This window comes from Elgaria multicarinata, chromosome 1, assembly GCF_023053635.1.
Source record: "Elgaria multicarinata webbii isolate HBS135686 ecotype San Diego chromosome 1, rElgMul1.1.pri, whole genome shotgun sequence".
NCBI classification, from domain to species: Eukaryota; Metazoa; Chordata; class Lepidosauria; order Squamata; family Anguidae; genus Elgaria; species Elgaria multicarinata.
The window spans coordinates 116,045,017-116,064,031 of record NC_086171.1 but is presented as its reverse complement, the minus strand read 5'-3'; the positions used below and the strand labels follow the sequence as shown (position 1 = coordinate 116,064,031).

General features: G+C 40.8%; 1 long non-coding RNA gene across 1 annotated transcript in view; it reads left to right on the top strand.

Moving 5' to 3' along the window:
* The window catches only part of LOC134404525 (uncharacterized), a 119,636-nt gene that overhangs the window by 41,644 nt on the left and 58,977 nt on the right, over positions 1-19,015 (top strand). The window contains exon 2 of the long non-coding RNA XR_010025886.1: positions 17,979-18,087. This is a non-coding gene — a long non-coding RNA (uncharacterized LOC134404525). The remainder of the gene's footprint in view (positions 1-17,978; positions 18,088-19,015) is intronic.

Sequence of the window (19,015 nt, the reverse complement as noted above, 5' to 3'; positions counted from 1 at the left end):
TGATGGGATTGGACAGTGGAGTTCTGAGAGCAGTTGAAGGGAGGGAGAAGATTCAGTTTGAGCAGTTAGAACTGGGGGCTGTGGGGGGCGAGGAAAAGTGCCAAGAAAGAGAAGAAAGAAGTACTCCCCACACACACACACACACAGAGTGTGTGTGTAACTATAAGGTCTGTGCCTTGTAGTTTAGGGGAGAAAGTTGCATAAGGAACCTAACTACCATAAATTAGAGGATACTGTTTTGTCTATTTTGTTTAATTACATATTTCACTTGGTTGACTTTATGCAGGATGATATAAAGTTGTTACTGGTTTTGTTTGTTTGTTTTGTCGATTTTTAAAAAACAACGACACGTTACATATGTAACAAGCCCAGTGCGTGCTTTTCCTAGGGAAAAGCAGCTTTGGAAGGAGGTGACTTGGAATGGTGGAGCAGCAAGGGAAGGTTGCAGAAAATCAAGCAGAGGCTCCCTTTGCAAGCAAGAGAGAAAATGCCTCTGTCTGACTTTCTGTGATTGCACCATTCCCCCTCAGGTACCCGCTGCATAGCCCCCTCCATTCAGCAGGATTCCCCAACTCTCAGGGAAACAACCGGGGGGGGGGAGTCTGGAGGGGCTGGCATAGAGAGGAGGGGGTGGGAAATTCAATTTCATTGTGGTGCGAAGGTCAAGAATAAGGAGACGCAACAATAAATCAAGAGACAAGACAACTTTACAGCTGGATTTAAACGGGGCAACATTTTATTAAATGATCTGCAGGAGGGGATGAATCCTAACAGGCATCCAGTATGACCTGTTGCCAGGCCCCTGAAGTTGGGCGAGCCATTCGTGGCTGAAGGGTAGGCGCTGCATCTTTCGCCTTCCCCCGGGCCTGCCCCTCGTGGGGTTGGGGAACCTTCCTTTGTCACGCCCTAACTCACACCGTCCAGCTCTGAGTGGTTGAGTAGAATCAGCCCCAAAGGTAAGTCCTATCTCCCAGGTAGGCCGTGGGACTCGAAGCTGGGAGCCTCGGACTTACCAGTCACTGTGAACAGTGCCAAGTGAATGTTCACCATTCCCACACCACTCTGGATGCCCACACCTAGCGCCAAATAGCAAAATGTGACCAAATTAGTAACACATTAACCTATTAATACACCCAAGCTGTCTCACAGTGTCGAGTAGGTGAAAAAACTCCTGCACTATTCAGTACAGTAGTAAAATATTCCTACTCGGCTCCTAACAGCAACCAGCAAGCCCACACTGTCTACAGGGAGGGAGGGAGGGAGCCGTGCAGCAAAGAGGGAAGGGAGAGAGAGCCCCTTATTTATGAGCTCTCCAACCCCTCCCCTCATGTGGCACCATACCAGCCCCAGTCACTCATGGATGGGCACGTCTCCTCTCTCCCACGCCCACAAATGCCTCCCCACACCCAGGCTATGCTGGGCGTGGCAGAATGGCCATTCTGTGGACAGGTCTGTGAGTCCAAACCATAGAATTATATGCTACCTCATTAGAATCTCACCACCACCACCTTCTATAAGTTTTTGTGGTTGGGGGATTTATAGGTACGTTGAATTCCCTTCCCCCATTCTTCTGTCTCTTCCCCCTCATTGAGATGCCCAGTCTTCCACCTTGTATCCAATATCTAGTTTATTAGTGTTTTATTTATCTCTTTCTCATACCATGTAATCTGGCTTTTATCTCTAGCAAGGCCATCTGAGTGCAGTGGCTCATCACATGGAGTGTGTGATGTCTGCTACATCTCCACTTCCAATATTAGATAAGAATGGCATGAAAGGTGCTGTGAAAGTTGTCCAGTCCCTGCACGGTGCACACAAAAGGTTTCCCACGAGACAACAGCCTCTAGGTAGATTGAGTTAAAGGGGGCTTCCATGTGGGGCTTTAATATATAAACAAGACTTTTAGGAATAAACTTGAGAATGTGTGGGCATTGGGTGAAGCCAGAGTGGAGTTGAGCAAAAAGTCTAGTGGCCATTGAGTGTGGGGTTTGATTGCTCTGCATATGTTTTTGCTCTTCTCCCTGGCTAATGAATCAGAAGAAATCATACAAAATAGAACACATTCACTTAGCTCCCCGAAAGTTATATCTGGCTTTGTTCTGTACAAAGACAGAGTGAGCAGCTAGATTTTCTAGAGGGCCTCTTAAAGAAAGGGTGATTAACGACCCACCCCTGTTGATCTACTAGGAAAACTTGTTGCCCAGCAATGGGTTTGTGTACCTAGGCTTATTCCTCTTCTTCCTTCAGTTTGCTGAGGAGGTGGAAGAGGAGTTCAATCAGGCAAGATGCGCACGACCATTCCAACATCCTTTCCACATGTGAAGTAACTTTCAGGAAAATTTATACCTCTTTGACAAAAGCAGAAAAAGAAAAAGGAGGTGGGGAGGGGGAAACCAAAACTGAATCCAGCTTCAATTTGTGGCTGAGTAGCTATTTAAAACTTACGCAACGACAGAACAACTGTAGTAAAGCTATTTGTATTGGCCCTTGGCCGTAACAAAAGCAGAGTGAAAATATCACCCTTTTACATTCCTGAAATCACTGTCATGAAACATTCTCACAAGGAAAAACCAGTATAAGAGTACAGGTACAAACGTACCATTTGCTCATCAGAAATCGAACTGCAACTACAAATAGAAATAGACTAATAACAAATTGCTAACTAAAAACAATTAGTAAGCACCAATGTCTTCGGGTATCTCCCTTTCTACACTGTGTCGTCGTCGTCCCCCGGATCATCCCTAGATCATCCCTGTGCTTCCTGCGTGCCTTCCACCCCTTCTGGCCTTCCTTGCGCAACAAAAAAAACCCATCATTAAGTCTGTTTTTTAAAAAAACCTTGGAATTGCTGCCCTCTCCTGCTGTGTGCAGGAGAAGCAGCGCCATTAGAATAAAGGACTCAATGGGCTCGTTTCAAAAGAGGAAGTAACTTGAGGAAGGAAAACACTGGCGGAGAAGCAAGGTAGGGAGTGTGTTAACCCCCAGAGTGATGGAGCTATCCCACCTGCCCGGTGCTATATGGAGCACTGCCACTGTAGCCAGCGAAGCCTACTTGGGCCCAGAGACAAGAGCAAGGGGCACTGTGCTCAGGACCAGATCTACACCAAGCAGGATATAACACTTTGAAAACGGTTTGAAAACTGTATACAGAGTGTGTCTTGGGCCCCAACAGTTGTCAATACTGTTATAAACCATTTTAAAGCAGTATTGTAAATTCTGCCCAAGGCTCCCTCAAACTGGAGGTTATACTACATGTGCTTGGATAGGGAATGGGAGAGAGGGCTTGAAATGCAGTTTCCCAAGTGTAGATCCCCAGCACAAGCAAGGGTTTTCTAGTGGCAACCAAAGGTGGATGGCTAGTTTGAACAAATTAGCACATGTTAAGTGATTAATTGAAGTGGCAGAAAACAATATACAAGAATTCCTTTTGTTTGTTTGTTTGAAAGTTGCTAGCAAGATGATCAAAAGGCAGAGGAAGCTGTGTCAGTCCAATATGTGTGTGCGCGTGTGTGGAATCTCTAGTCAGTCTTATATTGAAAGCCCATGAACTTTGCACATTATGTTTGTTATTTGCTTAAATTACATTATTCATGGTGTTGTTGTTTTTTTAAAAAAAGCAACCGAGAAAGGGAACACTATTCAAATATATTTCTCAAATCAACAGAGTGCCCCCTCCCCAGTGCCTTACAGATACAGTAGGTTCTTACTTAGTATGTATCCCCATGCTCATGTACAGTGCAGCTGCTAATCTCCTATGCACAAAATAATTGGGGAACATAAGTAGGAATGTAGGTTTATTTTTATCTGTCTTCTTAGTGTTGTCTTTACCTCTTGTAAGGTGGGCAAAGAGACATACAGTTTAGCTCATGTCCGGCCACGTAAAGATCTAGGAATTTACAACTCTGTACACTTAAGCATCAGCAAAGTGTCATCCCAGCTATTCTGTTTTCAAGGTCAGTTCCACGACAACATACAACATGTAGCATACAGTATAATTTGTATAGAAGACTAACTGAATAAGTGGAGCCATAATTCAGTAAGCCAAGCTTTATGCAACCAACTAATATTAAACAGTATATTTCCCTGGCTTGCCTTCATGTAACTGACTTCAATTTTCATAGAAGTCAGCCTTACTGTAAAAAGGGAAGAAAATTGTTTGACCCCAGTTCTGATCTCAGTTATTCCAAAACAAGCTAACTCTGTAAGGAAATAATTATTGTTCCTAAATATTTACATTTTTGTCAATTAAATCAGAAAAAAATATAATTCAACAAGGGGCTCCCCCCCTCTTTTTTTTTTTTTTAAATGTGCAGTGTAGACACAGTAATTTCTGAACAGGCAATGACTTAAGAAACTGTACTAAATCACCTGTCTGGTCACTGTACTTAAAGGTAATTTTTGCAAACAGCAGATTACTGGGTAAAACTATTCCTGGGTGCATTCAGATGGATGGTGCCTAGCACCACCAATCAGAAGACATTTGTGGAGCTATTTTGTCTTTTCCTCCTTAATGGGTTTTCTGTAGTAAGAAAAATGATAGAAGTAGTGGTGGAAAAACACGGAAGGGCTACAAATGGAAGAAGATGGCATTTGAACCCCCTTCCCTGTAAAATGTTGTAATCAAACTAGTTGAACAATGAAAGCCTCTTCTGGAAGCAGCCCTGGACTGTACCACTTCAGACTGAAAGTGGGGGGAAATCACATAATAATCCAACTGTGTCATTCCGTTGGCACAAATGACATTGCCCTGGGAAAACTAGGTTCTAAACAATGCACTAGAGAAGAAACCAACTAAAGTTACATTTGCATAGGGTGACCATATTTGGGAAACCAAAAAAGAGGACACCTAGTGTGTGTGTGGGGAAGCAGCTTTCTGAGTCCTGCAGAAAGTACTTTATTCCCCCGCCACCTTAACGAACCCGATTGGAGTGGAGGAAGGGAAAGGATTTCATTCTGTACCACCACCGTCCACTCCAATTGGGGCCTTTTCTATAATGTCCACGAATGACCCACTTTCCCCTTTAAGACCTCAATTGGAGCTCAGGGTGGGGGAATGATGTGCCTCAAGAAAGCATGTCATTCCCTCCTGCCATGCTAATGGCAGCCTTAAAGGGGAAGGTGTGTCATTCCAGGACATTATTGAAAATTATAGAAAATCCCCCCTGACACCATGGAAAGAACAAAAACCAGGACAAATCCGGGGAAATCCTGACAGTTGGTCACCCTACATTTGCCCAAGCAAGTGGTTTTGCATAATTCCTTTGCAGCATTGTGCATACCCATTGTGCATACCCAGTGTAACCAGCCATGCAACTGCTTGCACCTGATGTCCAGCGTATTGTGCAACATGTTGTGAAACCAGTTGCATAACTGCTCAAACAACCAGTTGAACAAGCATAATGGGCAACTGCTTGTGCAACAGAAAGATCCAGCAGTTTGTGAAATGTCACCACTGGATACTGCTCATTGAATCCCACACCCGCCCCAGGAATAAAAAGCATGTCTCCCTACAAAATGAGCATGACAGAGAAGGTGCAGGGGTTGGTTTTTGGGGTTTCTTTTTTCTCTTTTTTTAACATGAGGGAGCTTTCAAACATGGGACTCCCTCCACCTGTGGCCTGCAATAGTTCAGCCCAGGAACCTGTTGGTTGTTTTATTGTGGTTTTAATTTTTGTGAACCGCCCAGAGAGCTTCGGCTATTGGGCGGTATAAAAATGTAATAAATAAATAAATAAATAAAATAAACAAATTTACCAAGGATGTTTGTGACTGTATATATAACATGGAACCTGAATGGTGAGATAACTAGACTATCCATGACAGGTTGGCAAAAAAGAACACCCAGTGCATTGGACGACTAGTGATCTGCATACGTGATGAAACAAGTGAAGAGCTACATTTTCTGTGATTTAAAAGGTTGCAGTTCACTGTGTAACTCACAATGCATTGTGAGAAAAAGAGCTGTGGAACTGCCCCCCCCTCCCTAGATTTGTGCAAAAGTGTTTGTTTGTTTTTAATACTACAATTCTGTGCTTAAAAGAGAATGTGGAGGGAAGAATTATTTTTGAGCTGTTCCTGTTGTTTCTTATCTTCCAACATATACATTTTTTGTTCCAGGAAATGTCTAGAATGCCTTCTGGTTGGTTTTAAATAAACATGAAATCTCCCTTCCAAGTCAGTGTATTTCAAATAATTACAAAGGGGGAAGTGTGCTCAGATTATTAACAGCTGAGAGTTTTAAAAAGGTCGACAATCTCATGGAGTAATTAAAAGGCATTGTCTTTATCATTAGCCCCTAAGTCTTCTGCTATCACATACCTACATTAGGCCTGGGTAGACTTTTATTACGTCTGCAGAATAATCTCTTCCAGTACACTTAACATTAAGCTACATTGCTCAACTAGGATCAAACATTTCTTGATGCATGTTACTGTTGTCATTTCATTTCTCACTAAAACCTTGTTTACTTGCTTCCTGTTATTAATTATGGGAAACAGGATCCTTTTGGGCTAGAGAAGAGGCTCTTTTAACTCCTGTCTAGACTTTTCAATGAACGTATTGATGAGCTCTTTCATGTTTCTGCTAAACCAGAGATTGAGGTAACAATGTGTTGCAGCACAAACAATGTAAAGGCTCATTATTTCATGCCAAAAAAATAATGCTACAACGCCTACCTTTCTTATCAGTTGCTGGAGTAATAATTTCTTACAGTTGGATCCTTCCTCATATTGTCAGACTGATTAATTAACAGTACACACACAGTAGGAGCTCAGATCACAACAGCCTACAGAAATTGTAAAAAATCAGCATTACTGGACCAAAACATACTGGGAAGTATGTTATGTACTTTCCCCTATGTAGCAGGAAAGGAAGGGCCCGTCTGCAAAACCAGATTTCCAATTTCTCTTTGGTGTCATGAGAAATTCTAAAGTCACATAGCCTTCTTCTGAAGATTTGTGGATTGTAGAAAAAGGGCAACTGTAGTGACAAGAAAAAGGCAGCTTTACAGTAATGCTGTACAGGACTTGTTGCTGAGAATGTATGAGAACTTAAGATTCCAAATAATATTTATAAAAGGCATTTCTTTAAGTGTGTGTGAAACTTATCTTAACGTATAAAAGAAGGACAGAAGCATACGGCTGCAGCAACAATGTCCACCGAAATCAGCAGATAGAGCGTACATTTGTCTGGGTGTAAGGAGCTGCGTAAAGGCTTATCCTACAGTTCACAGTTCATTTCGTGGATTTTCTCCTCAATCCAGCCCACTCCCCTCCCTACTTTGACTGTTACTGTCCTGCAGTTGTTTTAAGAGCTTTTGACTCTCTCCAGCTATGAGAGTTCCCCTTTTCTAAGCCCCTCTAATAGCGCTGAGTGGACAAAAAATTACAGATGCAGGGAAAAGCTGACAAATGACTGCATAGTCCATCCCCCTCCCTGCCTTCCAGTGCCTCGACAGTCAGAGCTTCTGCCAAAACATGCCTGAAAGCTAGCAAAGGAGACAAAGGCACAAAGATCCCATTTGCTCGAGGAAAATAGGTTTCATGTGTAAAACACCAGCGAGAAGAATAGCTCGCTGGCAAGATGTCCGTAGCTTCAGAGGCAAAGAAGAATATTCTTAGGAAGATGAGGCTTGTGTATGTCAGCATCAACAGAATAGCTGCAAATAGGCACTTTAGAGGCATGATAGCTCATATGGAGAAAACTGAATAGAAGATCTTGAGTTTCTAGAATACAAGCTCATCTTCTACCCCAGGCTGTTCTTGCTTCTTGCCAAGAATTCCTTTTTTCAAGTTCTGAAACAGGGAAACTCAAAATGTGTGCTGCCAATAAATTATGCACATAAAGTAAATCTGCATATATTTGCTGAATATAAATACTTTAATATCAGACTCAGATCCAGGCACTCAGAGTTTGAAATGTTTCCCACAGGTTGGGTAATGAGGGCTGGGGCCACAGCTCAGTGGTAGAGTGCATGCATTATATGTAGAAGGTACGATCCACAGCATCTCCAGGTAAGGCTAGAAAAACTCATGCCTGAAACCTCAGAGAGCTGCTGCCAGTCAGTGTTGACAATATTGGGCTAGAAGGACCAAGGGTCTGACTCAGGCCTTAGCTAGACCTAAGGTTTATCCCGGGATCATCCCTGTTCTTGTAAATGACACACAGGGGATCCCAGGAGCAGGCAGAGACGATCCCGGGACAATCCCGGGATAAACCTTAGGTCTAGCTAAGGCCTCAGTATAAGGCATCTTCCTATGTTTCTGAGATCATGTAACATAGTGCCAAAGGGATGGAGATTTGATAAAAGGGGATTAAGCCATCAGTACCATGAGCCTCTTCCTATCTGATACTACCAAACTCCAATAACTGAATATCAAAGGACAAGGATTGGCAGATCTTATGACAAATAAATAATTCCAGAAAGACCTTGCAGAAAAGCCCAACACATTTGCCCACTTCTCCCCCAAACATTTCCTCCAGGTCTAGTAGCCTGGAGCATAAAAGTACATGGAACAGAACATGGAGCCTCTATAGAAGCAGGTTGCTTCTAAAATATGATTCAGCATTCTGGGAATTATACTTTTTTGACCTCAAGATACCCCAGAGCACATCCTTCCTAAAGGTATGGGTGCACATCTGATTTCTGAGAGGTAACATTGGAGTATTTGCACAGTGTTCATGAAATCACTTGCTTAGTTGGATATCCTTTTTGTCATGCTGCCAAGTGCTGAGAACACATCAGCATTCAATGTGTAATCCTAGGAAGCAGGGGAAACAGTAGAATTGTCCTTCACACTTGACAAAATGTTATGGATGATCAGCCAGTAGATGATCACCTATACTGGCTGACCACACCATAGTCTGTTGAGAAGGTACAGTAGCTTTGTGGGTGAGGGTTGCTTCCAGGCTTATGACTACCTACGACATTGGTTAGAGAGAGACTGCTGCTAATACAACAGTTCTGCTGCTATACTCTTGGCTGAGTACTGACTATTTACAACCTATTTGGCTGTCTTGGCTATTATTTTCCACTGTTAACCTTGATGTTTCCAGGATTAGTTCCCAGCTTCCATGACCATACCTCTTGCCTGTTGATGACCAAGTCTGATGTGCTAGCCTCATCCTGCCTTATGTGGCTCCATATTCATCAGTTGTTCAGAAAAATTGATGATGGATGCCTCTATCCCTTCTGGTTTATATTTAAGGTCTAGACACTGGATTTTGTGCTAGATTCCTGAATCTGTACTTGCGAAGTGAAATCTCAAACTCAGGCAACAGAGAATCATAGTTTTAGAGTTGAAGGGATCTTGGAGTTCATTCACTCCAACAACTTGGCTTGAGTGGACTGCTTCAGGACTGCTTTCGGAGCAGAAGCACATTTATAAATTTCTAGGACTGGGGGTGGGCATCCTGTGGCTCTCCAGATGTTTTTGGACTTCAGCTCCCATCATTCCCAACAAATGGCCATGCTGGCTGGGGATGGTGGGAATTGGAGTTTGACAACATCTGGAGGGCCTCGGATTGCTCACTCCTATTCTAGATGTATGCCCTATCCCAGAGCTAAAGCTTTCACACAGTTAGGAGATGCCCCAGATGCCCTGTCGACCATATCCTCACTGCCATACCACTCTCTCTGTGTTGGAAAAGGAGGTCTGCAGTGAGGAGCCTGCTCTACTCATGCACTTACATTCAGTGTTCTGAACACACAGGGAGCCCACAACAGACTCTCCGATGCAGACCTTCACCCCAAAGTGGAAGGCCATGAGGCTGGACAACGGATGTGCAACAGAACGGGGCAGAACCAGTGAACATGTCCCTGATATCATCACATGAGTCCCTTAATGCCTAAATAAAGCTATCATAAGTTAGGTATCTGGGAGAAAGGTGAATATAATGTGTAGCCCACGTTTTAGGTGCTCCAAAGCGATGCAATCCTGCCATTGCTATTCAGCCAGTCATCATGTGGATAGATTTTTAAAAAATCAAAACATGGTATATACTGTAGCTGATAAATACAAAGCAAACGTTTATGAGTTCTCCATAATTCAAAATTTGGCAAGAAGCATTAATCCTTTGTGAAATTGTTTACTATTCAGAGAGTATCTCAAAGACTGTCCTTACAAGAGCTGTAGCAACATTTAAAATTCCTGGCACATCAGCCTTTTCAGACATAGCAGGGTAGTATGTTGGCTGGTATGTGGCTTATTAAGCTTGCCTTGGCTGGTGTTCACTACTGAGCCGAGTATAGTCTGTCTTTGAGTCAACAATCTGTAGTTATATGGGAGAAGCTATGAAAGAGGAAAGATCATGAGATTTCTCTAAAGCAAATCAATTTGTTGAGAAGGAAGTTAGGATAAAATGGGATAAGCAAGGATGGGATCACATGACAAAATGTATTTGTTAAAAACCTAAGATGGTACTTTTCAGTTTCCCTGTAGCGGGTGATCAACATCAACATATGGATGGGCTTGTTGGACCACCCATATATGGAAATTGTGATGAATGGACATTTCTTAGCACTGCTTGGCTTCTAATGTCAGCATGAACTGAACCATTAACAAGACTGGAACATAACTTTCCAATCACAGACAATAGACAACAGAACTGAACAGGTGTTATATCACTAGTAAAGATGTTGTACCTTGTTTTAAAGATCCTGTCGTTTTCTGAAAAATGGAGAACCCAGAACACTAGATTTTATATTGTTTGGTACAACTAGTCAGAGAGAGCAACACACTATTTGTGGTAGCAGAGGAGTGTATGTTTATATAAATATGGTGTTCTTAAGGAAATTTCTATTTATTTGAATGAGATCTGATTTACTTTAGCTATTTTCAGCAGAGGCAGAGACAAGATTGTTCTAATCTCATAGCCTCAGTAGTACTGACTTTATTTTGATGGAATTAATCAGACAAATATATAAATGCCGTAAGACTATCATGATCCATCTAAGAAGAGTCCCAAAGTGCAATGTTGAAAGATCAGTTTCTTTGCTACCATTTCTGTAAAAAGGAAACCAACTATTCAAACAGACATATGATTGATAGAGATCACCAGATTAGCAGACAGGGAAAGTGTAGCACACAAAAACAGTTCCATTTCAGATAGATTTGGGAAAGCTTCCTGGAAATTTAAAAGTCCATGAACTATCTGTTCTATCTGTCAGACCTGTTTATCTTATAGTATTTGGATCTCTAAGCCTTAGGATCACTTTTTATGTTACTTCTACAACTGTTATTTTTACTTACTTCTGTGCATATTGGAAGTCAATCACATATGCGAAGTTGGAAAAGTATTTTTCTGCTTATGCAAACTTGCAGGACATTTATAACATGTGCTTTGAGATACCTGTGTTTTATAAACCTATTTTCCATTTGTTCATCTTGTTGTTTGATCCATCAGGTCTTAGTGTTGTTTAAAGGATTTCTTATTCATGTATTTGAGTTATATTAGGGTGAGCTGGCCTGCTATTGGGATTTTCTGTCTCAGGAACCAAAATATCCTGAGCCATTTCTGCCAAGTAGGCTAGGACTACAAGATCTACATCTCATAAAGATACACATTGGGCCATTCAGCTAGCAGGAGCACAAGTATCCTGTGGCACCAATATTTTGAGAGTAGAAAGGGGCCTGGGATGTTCATCTCACCTGAGATGGCAGATGCTAGGAATCTGACAAGGCTGGAGTAAATCTTGGAGTGGGGCTGCTGGCTAGGGTTTGTGAATGTAGGCTACATCCAATAGAGCTACAGGTAACTAATAGTGGTGACCATTTCACACCTGCCTTTACCTGCAAAAGGAATGGATTATCACCCATTAGATATAGTTCAGCCTTGACATTAGAAGTGCCAGAGGCACATCATAACAGACTCACCATGCCAGTCTCCCTGAGCATCTTTTAGAGGAGGTGGTTTAGAAAAATTACAAACTCCACATTTGATTTACCTGATGCTTTATTCTATGTTCCTTCAATAAAGTTCTGGCCTGTTTAATGATGTCTTCATTTCTCTTCCTCCCATGGGAATACAAGCACAACCAGCATTTTTCTTCCTTTCTCCTTTACTTATATATGTAAGACTAGTGTGGCTACATAGGCATCATCAAAAATGGAGGCCAAAAGAGGAGGCAGATTTCCATAAAATTTGTATATGCTATACACACGCGCGCACACACACACATATGCTCCTTTTTGCCATTCAGAAAAAGGACCAAAACAGCAAGACAAATTTTTTGATAAGGATGGGATGTTCGAACTCATTGAAATTCTCCAAACTTCACTTTGAAGCTCAGTTCAGCTTGCTCCCATTTAGGTGTGCAACCTGTTTTAGTTTGCTTAAATAGGAAAAGTGTGCATTTTTCAACAGTGTGCACTTTCCCTTTGTTGAATAAAGCATGAAAACTTTTTTTAAAACACACACACACACACACACACACACACACACATTAAAATGCATTTTCCAAATACGCTCATCAGTTTTGGACTATGAGGACATTTTTCACACACAAAAAGAAAAAAAAGTTCAGGTTTATGAACAAGACAAGCTTGGATATTTTGTGCACTGAAACAACATTCTTTTGTACATCCCGAACCCTTGAAAACTTAAAACGTTAAACGTCGTCATATTGAATTTGGCCCTCAGAATAATTTGCTAGCTTGAAACAATGAGAAGAGAGCAGCATTACGCCCCCCTCCCCCACCACTTTGGGACATGTTGCAATCTCTCAAACTTTTGTTGGAATTTCCATGTATTGTGCCAGCAAAAAGCAGCCACAAACTTGCATTGTATGGGCTGCATGACTGGAATTAAGCATGTTTATATGTTCACCTGACTGTGGGTAAGGTGCGACAGATAGACAGAGTGTTATAAGTCAGGCAAGTCTGTAGGAATTTCAAGGGAAGCTGAGACGAACCAAAGTTATGGGAGATGGATCGCTACTGTCAAGAACAGCATCTCTTCCTCTTTTTTCCAGTAACATCTAGTAAAGCACATGATATGATTGTGTAACTGCATTGTCAGTTTTCCCTGCCGCGTTAATTGACAGTCTGTGAAATAAAGAGGATTTGGGGAAACTCTCCACATGGTAAATGTCACATCATGATTTTTGTAATGCATATTACCAGAGGGGAAAGGAGGAGACCTGGGCTTGATATATTTTTTTTGGTTGCAGCTCTACATCTCCAAAAGCATCTAGTTCTGGCCTTTATATTTAATAAGGCTGGCAGCATTTCTTGAGAGGAGGAGGATGTAGCTCTCTATGCTGCCACCAAATGTGGCTGAAAACAGCATTAAATGCAAAAATCTGGAGGATCCTATTGAAACTATTTTGCCAGTGAGTCAGTGAATGCCAAAATGCACTGCTAAAATATGTACCATGGCAGGAGAAAGAAAGAAAACCCCAATTTTGGGATGGAATGTCAGAATTTTAAATATTGCTATTGTGTCAAAATTGACTAATTGTCAATATAGATGACAGTCAAATGAGTTTCTGGAAAAATACTGTGTTCATAATGTTCTGTAATAACAAATTTCTCTCTCTCACCCCCCCCCCATTGAAATACTTCTCATTTCCCTTTCTTAATATAAATCTGTAGCCATACCTGTGGTTGACACACTTGTACCCAGTTCCAGCTACATTAAATATTTGATTTATCCAGCTCTTACTTCCATCCCTGCAGACTTTTAAAGATAATTCTCAGTTTGAATCAGGCAATGACCTATTCAGACAATAAGAGTGAATCACATTCCGTAATTATTATCAGAAACCGAGGGGCAGTAGCTTCTACCGCTTAAAATATGGTGGAACGGATTAATCTGAGACTTGGCAATGGAGGGGTGGCTGGAATGGTGAACAGATTTTGTTGCAGGATCCCACTTGTATTATAATGGGTTTATTATGAAATCAGTAAACACATTACATTTATGTGAAAGAGCACTTTTTCCCGTATATATCTATCTTTAGCCTAAGACCATCTTCAGAGGTCCAGGGTTCTCCCAATAAATGAAGTATGATGGGTAGGTACCAGAGAGAGGTTGCTACATAGATGTTGGCCTTGTCTTCATTATGTTTTTTCAGAGGTTTCTTTGAGGACTTCCCCACCCCCCCTCCTGGCCATGCATCATAATCTTAAAATTTACTGCATTTATTCTGCTGTATTAATTTGTGTTGTTGTTGCTGATCCTGGTTTTATTTATTTTAGTTTTAGACTGTGCTTTATTCTGTGTAATATTGGATTGTTGTTTTAGAGGCTAATCCTATGACTTGCAAATGGTGTCTGAGGATCCAGGGGATGCTTCAGGTCTCTTCCTCAGAACCATAGGGGAGGAGATCCAATCATGGCTCTTCTCCATCCCCTCCCAGTCGCCACAGAAGACTCACCAGTGGCTCCTCTTCTGAGGTCATGTTGCAACCTTGGAAGAGGACAGGGAAGGTGAAAAGCAGGCATGCTGGTGGGAGGGGAGAGGAGAGGAGAGAAATTGGTTCTACTGGAGCCACAAGTCTCTGTGTTCCCACTCCTAGTTCCAGGAAGTTAGGAGAGGTAGATAGGCCTCTTAGCCCATTCAGTTCAAAATGCATTTAGAGAGGAACCTTTGTTGTTCCACCCTACTGGTCATGGCTTGGGATGGATGGAGGGCTCTGAGATTGGAGCCCTCCATCTATTGAACATCAATCCTGTTGAATTCTGCTCTTCACCCTACTGTTTTAAATATTTTATCTTTAATTGATGGGTGGCATTAATAAATAAAGGTAGCATATGCTGGAAAAACCCGGTGGTGTAGGTGTATTTAGCAATATCGTAGTTTGGTTTTGAAAGAAGGCATTTTTCTTACAATTAAAACAATTGCAAATTCATCTGACCCCTGGAGTGAAGTTTGATTAATGTTATTGAAGACTGAGCAATTCATTAAGGCGCCTGCCATGGAATATTTTGCTATTGATGTTTTAATGTCAAGAAACAAAAGGATAAGATTTTTGAAACTATCATTGGCATTTAGACATGCGTCATCATCCATTAAACCTAGTCCAATGTGTAGCTCCAATACAGATAAAGCTAGCTGTGACTAAGACCCATTCAAATTAATTTGTTGAATTGACATTTTTGAAAGTTGTATCCTAAAATAAAGATATGCATAAAATGTTAATGTATGAAATGGTTCTAAGTAGTAGATTATAATGACAAAAACTAATTTTGATCAGTGATAAGGGTACCTACAAGACATTCGTTGCAAGGTAGTATATATATGACCTCCCTCCAGGTCTGCTGCTGTTTTCCCATCATTCAGACTGAGATTTGAACATGTTGTTTTAATGCAAGCTTGCACAGCTTGAAAGTCACCAACAATACAAACAAAGTCTACCAGCCTTGTATAGTCTAACCCGTAGTTATAAATGAAAAACGTGGTGAAGCGATCACCAATTGCTTTGCAAATTTTCTGCACAGACATTCAACTTGGCCTCACTCAATACACCATTGCTGTTGTGGGTTCTCAAAATAGTATGAATGAATTCTCAGCCTTTAAAAAAACAAGTTCAAGGGCCCCAATCCATTTTTAAAATAAAATGTCAATAGTTTCCATATGAAACTATTTCATAAAAATTACTCATGCTAATCCAAAGTAAAGGAGTTTGAGAAATCACATCTCGGGTGTGATACAATTTTGAAAAACGCTGGCTTTGTGGTTACAGGTGCTTACCACTTCTAAAAGTGAAACTGTTTTTATTTAGAAACTGGATTTGTGTTTATTAAAATTAAATTTATGTTCCCAGTATAGAGGAAAGTCCAAAATACCTTGCACAACACAATTCATAGAATAGAAGAGTATTACCACATATTTATCTTTTCAATGAAGTACTAACTTTTTTTAATGTATTAACCAGAAAGAACAGGTTTTGAGTGAAAATCCTTAGGAATTTCTCAGACATATATATGCTTAGTATTGCATGGCAAACCTTTGGACTTTCTTCCTATGTCTTCAAAAACTGCCAGTCCTTGGAAAATGACAGAGTATTAATAATAAATGCCACTCCAGAGTTATAAAGAAGAAGAAGAAATAGCCAGGAAGATGAAACTTTACATACTTGTGGTTTGTCTGCTATAGGGCTGTCCCCTCCTTTATTGAAGGGCAGCCCAATTTTAAACAGGGAGAGCAGGGGCCTTGAAGTTATCCCTCAACATGTAGCAACTGGACAGCAGGTTGAGCAGGCAAACAGGTCACCGTCTTCCTCTCTACTTAAATGATAGCGGTGTCTTTTTTCTAAATTTGGATCAATACATTTTATTTATTTATTTATTTATTTATTTATGTAATTGCATTTTTATACCGCCCATTAGCCAAAGCTGTGTGGCAGTTTACAACAATTAAAACCATAAAAAACACAATAAAGTATAATATAAAACTTTAAAAGGTTTTAAACTACAGTATAAAACCAAAGTAAAAACCACCAGCAGTGTAAAGATTTCAGAATATAGTAACAGATGTAAAGATAACAAAAACTGGAAGTTTAAAATGCCTGGGAAAACAAGAACTTCACTGTCACTGAAAAGATTACAATGTAGGCACCAGGCAAGCCTCTCTGGGGTGGGCATTCCACAACTGAGGTCCTAAGTAGCCACCCATCTTACCTCATTTGGTGGGAGTAATGCCTCTGAAGATGAACTTAGGGTCCAGACAGGTATATATGGGAGGAGGTGATCCTTCAGGTAACCCAGACCCAAGCTGTTTAGGGCTTTGAGTGTTAATACCAGCGCTTTGAATTGGGCCGGGAAATTGAATGGCAGCCAGTGCAGGTCACAAAACACATAATATGTTTATATTGACCAGTCCACATTAACAACCTGTTTGTCATATTTTGAATCAGCTGGAATTTCTAGATGATTTTCAAAGGCAGGCGCACATATAATGCATTGCAGTAATCCAGATGAGAGGTTACCAGAGCATGGATAACTCTATGTAGGCTCTGTCTGTCCAAATAAAGATGTAATTAATATATCAGCCTAAACTGATAAAGGTACTCAGTCTGATCCAGCATGGTTCTTGTGTTCTCCCAGTGCACTCTTGTAGGATCCCTGCTAACGAAGACTAGATTTTGCCCTTTCTGCAACAGAGTTCCAAAGTGTTTTTACTTTTTCCATAGGAGAGAATTGTAGTTATTCATAGTTCTGGGAGAAAGAAAAAAGGGTACATTTGACGATGCCACTGGGGTAAGGTGAACTACACTTACTCCCTGGCCTTGTTTACTATAGCATCCATTGGAAATTTAACCTGTCCTTATCTGCATCAACCTCAGTTCTGTCGAACCCAATAGAATGGAACGTGGAAAACGGTTGAAGCTGCAGAATTTGCAGTTCACAACAGTTTAAAACTGCAGGCATGCTTGTGAAAAGCTGAAATCTTGAGTATATATTTATTATCGCATTTCTAACCCGCCACCTATATGTATGGAACTGAAAACAGGATGCAATCAATAAAAAAATTCAATCCAAAATAAAAAAAAAAAACATAAAACAATAATTCACAATCCAATATATAAAATCAGGCAAAGTAAATCAGAACTGAGGCAACCCAAAAGCTGATGTAAATAGTTATGTCTTAACATGATGCCAAATTGAAGCCAAATCCATTCTAATCGGGCCCTTGGGAGAGCATTCCACAACCAGGGAGTCACAGCCATGTATATGAGTGGTGTGTGTGTTACTATATGTTAAGTTAAATGCATTGCTTAGAACAGTATTAGCATTTTAAAATATAATACTAAGCATTTTTGTGGATTGGGGAGGCTTAAACTCTGCTCCTCCTGTGGTACAGTCCTCAGAAAAACTGCTGCTTTCCTATGCTTACTTTAAAAATAGATGTATTATTTAAACCCATGTTGTTGCAAGCAGCACATTTACTTAATCATGCTTCCTTCGCACTGCTTTTCCTTTTACATACAGAGACATATGTCCTAATTGCGTTAAATCTCATTTTCTTTCTTTTACCAGATGAATTGGGAGAGGCAGAAGAAGGACAAAATTAGCTCAAGGCAGTTGGTCCAGCATCTTCTGTGTCTGCTCAAGAAGAGCAGATGAAGCATGTTATCAGGTCTCCAAGGTACAGTACAGAGATTAGCTTGTTCTGCCATAACGTTATTAGAAAATGATGCCAGTAAGCTGTTTCCGTGAACTGTATCCAAATGCCAGATATGGGGTGGGGGGGACGGAGCAATTTCCCCTCCTTTTATATATACATGTAGCCAATGCTATTCATAATTAGAGGTGCCATGCCTAGTTTGTTTGATGCTTAATTTGGGATTTTATATATATATATATATGTGTGTGTGTGAAGTTTTTAATCCTCAGCTTTGTGGAAATAAATTTGCAGCTTTTTGAAGTTCCAAGAGTACCTGTAACAAAGCTCACAGTATCATATAATAAAACTCAGTAAAAACAAAGTGAATATCACAATAAAGAGCAATAAATGTCAAAGCAGTAGCATCATTAGCAAAATAGATTAGAAACAAACAACTTAGTCATGTTCTCCGGTGGATGGAAAGTCCCTAGGTTTCATGCAAACCTCTCTTTCTCCATCAGAAAGCCATAGCGCAATGCATAAGAGACTAAAACATGAGCAACGGCACACCAAAGACGATGTGTCTCTGGTAAATTATGCCTCCTAATAAGCTTTCTGATATATTCAACTAAATGTGTCGTTATAGTATACATTCTGTGCCATTTCATATTCCCGGCAGGATGTCCTTTGTGTGATCAAAGGTTTCCAAGGCTATCTACTGTTTCTGTATACACAAAGCATATTTAAGATGCTTCCTCCGCGTCCCATCCCCCTCCACATGGGGGAACAAAGATCCAGTAATTTAAAAGAGCCTCACTGAGTGGTCAGACAGACAGACTGGAACTCGGGAATTATAGGTGAAAGGAATGAAATGAAGGCCTGAAAGCTGTAATTTTTGTATTTGTGGTTACATCAGAAGCAGCTGTTAGAGGAAGGCAAATTAAAGATTTGAGCTCCCTTAGACAGTTAG